The 4,727-nt window shown below is 27.6% G+C and overlaps 1 long non-coding RNA gene across 1 annotated transcript; it reads right to left on the minus strand.

Moving 5' to 3' along the window:
• Positions 1–2,039: 2,039 nt before the first annotated feature.
• Positions 2,040–3,510, minus strand: LOC124891552. The gene is made up of 3 exons (XR_007049736.1): positions 3,447–3,510; positions 2,472–2,548; positions 2,040–2,294 (listed from the first exon to the last, which is right to left on the minus strand). It is a non-coding gene; the product is annotated as an uncharacterized LOC124891552 (long non-coding RNA).
• Between the last annotated feature and the right edge of the window lie 1,217 nt (positions 3,511–4,727).

Below are 4,727 nucleotides of genomic sequence, written 5' to 3' on the forward strand. Positions count from 1 at the left end.
TCGATAACACTTTGGAATTCAATTATCTTCTACGAATTAGTGCTTAAGTATTGTTTCAGGTATTACCGTATTTTTTTTGAGTATATTTTGTTTTTGCCGATCATTTTTTTTAATTACTCAATTTGTGATGCATCGTAGATTTATTTACTGATGCTCCTATCTAGTTTTTTGTTGTCGCTGTTAAATTTTGTATGAATAGTTTCTAAACGAATTTCGTGTTATAAGCAATGAAGGAGTAAATTCAACATATATAACAAAAACCATCATAATTCAACTATTTGTTGCCAAATTTTAGTTTAGAAGTTGTTTCAGGTATTAAAATTTCACTGTTCGACTATTTATTTGATGATTGTTTGTTGTTATTTTGATCGGTTTAACAATTGAACAAATTGTGAAGCTATCTAGAATTTCGATTATGAACATGATTTAAACAAATTTTGATTTGAATTTTATTCAATTATTTTCTGAAATCCTAGATCAAATGAATGATCGAATTCAGCTGTTGATGTGATGAAATTCTATTGACACATATCAAAATACAAATTAGGTATGCTCCCAGATGTATTTTTTTGTGTTTAATGTTAAAATTGCATATGTATTTTTTCTATGCTTTGTGTTAACACTGCATATGTATTTTTGGTTTGTTTGTCGGAATTTCAGAATATAACTGTATATGTGAAAATATATGTTGTACGTGTTTTACTTCTGTTCGATTCAGTAGTTTCTGTATTTGGTTGAAAACTTTTGTTGTGTTTGTATTTTACTTTAAAATTTTTTTATTTTAATGTATTTTTTGAACAAATTGTGAAGCTTTGTAGAATTTCAATTATGAACATAATTTAAACAAATTTCTATTTGAATTTTATTCAATTATTTTCTGAAATCCTAGATCAATGAATGATCGAATTCAGTTGTTGAATGTGATGAAATTTTATTGACCCATATCAAAATACAAATTAGGTATGCTCCCAGATGAATGAGACGTCTATAACAATTGTACTGCCACCAAAGTACAAAGCCCTCCTGCAAAGAAGGATCGTGAAAAATCGGGCCAAGATATGTTTGGAAAGAAGAACATCAACTCATGCACTGGATGTTGGGCTAAGGGTCACAATAGACATTCTTGTAGGAAAATCATAAATAATATATTTTTTCTTCTGTATTATTTTTTAATACTTTCTTCTGCACTTTTTATAATAATGAACTCATTTTTATGGTTCTAAATATTTATTTAGCATTTGCGATCTAAGCACTGTTTAATATGAATATTGCATTTATATATAATGCAAAATCTGAACACTGCTTATGTATTTTGAATCTACATATCATATGTATTTTGAACACTGTATATGTATTTTTAGTACAAATTTAGTAACTTTGGTTAACCTCATATGAATGTTAGCTTTAGAAGGAAGAAAAATTAAAATAAATATAATGTATATTACATATGTATTTTTAATGCAGTTTCATATGATTTTAATAAAATTTTAAAATAAATGAATTTCATGCATTTTTCTAAATTAGTTAGTTTGAATCACCTCATATTTATTTTGAAACTATTGAACAAAGGATAAGTACATATGATATATTCTGCATATGTATTTATTTAATGCAAAATTTGAACACTGTATATGTATTTTTGATCTCTAAATCTCACAGCAAAAAAAATAAAACTGTATAAAATACTTAAATGAATTTCTTTCATTCAATTCACAAACTTAAAGTTGAATTCATCTCATATGTATTTTGAAAGTAAATGAACACAAATTAAAAAATATATGAAGGTAAGTGCATATGTATTTTGATTGAAAATTTCAAGACTGCATATGTATTTTAGAGGTCAATCGCACTGCAACCAATATTATTGAACACTGGAGTAAAACACATAGTACAAAATTGTTGAAAACATATTCAACTTATACAACAGAAATGAATTACTTTCATTCACTTCAAAATAAGTAACATTTAAACACTTCAAAACATGAAATAAGTTTGTACAAAAAAAAAAAAACAACATCCATACACTAGTTTATCGACTATCCAATGTAATAAATTCAACAATCATCATATTTCTAAAACTTCAGTGACACTGGTTATTCGACTTTGCCTGCCAGGCCTCAAGAGTACTTCGACATCGCTATGAGCATTTGCTTCTTGTTTTCTCATGCCATATATAGTCCCACAATAGTGCAGCGTAACATGTACGAAGTGTGTTGGGGTTGAAATCAATCAAAGGAACTCTTTTACCATAAGAAAAACACTCTGCGTATGTTACCATATACAGACCACAGTCCCTACAAAAAAAAAATTGAATAGTAAAATTTAATTTCTAAAAATGATATTGGTAAATGTATATTAAAGTACTTACAAGCTTTCACTTGATTGTTGAATCAATTCATTTGCAAATAACACATCAAAAAGATCTGACAAGTTTTTATCTTTGTATATTGGATGGTTATGAAGATCAATACCTTTCTTTTCGTAGAAATTACAAGCTTGGGACACAATGGGATAATCTCAGCTAATTTTTGTATCTCAACCAGAACAACTGCATAGTGACCAGAGAATTCATATAAATTATATAAGAATATGCACCTCTCGGAGAATGATAAAATTGCGAGAACCCTATGATGTTTCTCAAATTTAACAAAAAAAAAAATCTTGTAAAACTGTAAAAAAATAACAAAACACATTAAAACTACACCTTAAACTGTATAAATCAATAAAATACAACCAACACATTAAAAAATACATATAACATGCTTATGTATTTTTAACAGAAAAAATCATCTCACTGCAATTCCTAAATACATATCAGGAGAAACATAAAATACATATTAACTCACTGAAAAAATACATATTACCCCAATTGATAAAGCTTTACAGAAATCCCTAATTATATAACAGTAAATAAAAATACATATAAAACGAGAAAATATCTCTTCCTCCGTGTCTTCTTCAGATTCATTAGCACAAAGAGTTCTCAACATCGTCATCAACATTGTTTGACTTTTCAATTTCTTTTGCTTTTCTTTTCTTCTCATATATTTTTTAATTTGTTCGTCTTTTGGAGAAGAAACTTTTTCAACCACTTTTTTCTTCAAAATATCAGCTATCTTCGAAAAAATTCAACCAACAACAACAACAAGTCAACCCAAAATCATCTACAATATTCATTCAACTCCGATTATCCTCCATTTATCGCAACAAAACAAAACCCAGTTCCAATTCTAATCCAAAATTTAATTTTTTCAACTATATCAACTCATAAAACATTAAATTTAACTGAAAAAATAAAATTCAACAAATTCGATGACCTTGATTCTCCGTTAACAACTACAAAAATCAAAACCTTAAAGATGAAATGGAGAAATTATTTACAGTACAAAATTAAAAAAAATATATTGAGAAATTGATAACATGCAATAACTGAATTAATTATTTACCTGAAATTGTGGAACAATAATCGTGGAAAAGACGTTAAGAAGGAAAAATTTTGAAAGAGAAAATCTGATAAGAAGCATGAAAACTGGTAAAGTATAAAGCAAATAAAGGAAAGAGAAAGTTTTAAGCATAAATAATGGAACCTGCTTTTAAGATGCATTAATTGTGGTCCCCCACTTAAAATAATGCTACAAATGCTACACAAGGTAATTAGGAAATATTTTTTTGTGATTTACGCTTTTTCCTAATTACCTTATACAAACCATCATGAAATAATCTAATTTTGACAAATTTATATAATTGAATTTGAGTCAGCACGGGATGGGATATAAATCCTGAAATCTCAAGATTCGGAAGGAGATTATTACCTCAAATTATAAATATTCCAAAATTCAATCCTAGAGTTATGAGTTCAAGTGTCAAAGTAGAAAAACAATGGATGTTCAAGGGAGGGGTTAAAAAAATAATTTGTTGATCTTGATCAAACAACAAATTAGTATTTTCCTTATATGTATTTTAAATTTATATTTTATTTGTCTTACTTTCTTTGGCTTCATTTGGGAGTATTTCTTGAAGAATCTCATTATTTTTCCTGGCAAGATCACCTTATTTTAATTTGTAAGGATAATAATGAAAAATTCAAATGATTATATGTTATAATTTTATATTTTAATCATTATATATATTCACTAAAAGAGAAAAAAATTTGAAAATAACTATCAATTCCGTCGTTAATTTGTTGCTAAATTACTCGTAACTATAAATATTTTGATAATATATCACTAATTTGGGCGGAATCAGCTTAAAGACATGGGTTCATCCCAACCGTTTTCGTTAGAAAGTTATATTATTTATACATGATTAAAGTTATTTTTTATGCATATATAGTAATAGCAGATGTTGAACCTCCTTCGACTAATTCGTGTGTTTACTTATTCTGATTTTGAATCCCTTTGGAGAAAATTCCAACTCTGCCCGTCTAATTTCTACATATTATGGTAGTAGTGATTTAGAATCTCCGTTCTAGCATATAGGTGTTGCTACATTTATTGTTTGAATTTATGCATTTTAATTATCTTATACCAACCATAATCTAATTTTGACGAACTTATATAATTGAATTTCATTCAGCGCGAGATGGAATATAGATTCTGAAATCTCAGAATTCGGAAGGCGATTACTACCACAAGTTTTAAATGATGGGCCACTCCATCCTATGATTATGAGTTCGAGTGCCAGTGAAACAAAAGAGCCTAGAATTCCAGGGAGGGTTAAAAAAATTC

This window comes from Capsicum annuum, unplaced genomic scaffold (assembly GCF_002878395.1).
Source record: "Capsicum annuum cultivar UCD-10X-F1 unplaced genomic scaffold, UCD10Xv1.1 ctg3708, whole genome shotgun sequence".
Classification (NCBI taxonomy): Eukaryota; Viridiplantae; Streptophyta; class Magnoliopsida; order Solanales; family Solanaceae; genus Capsicum; species Capsicum annuum.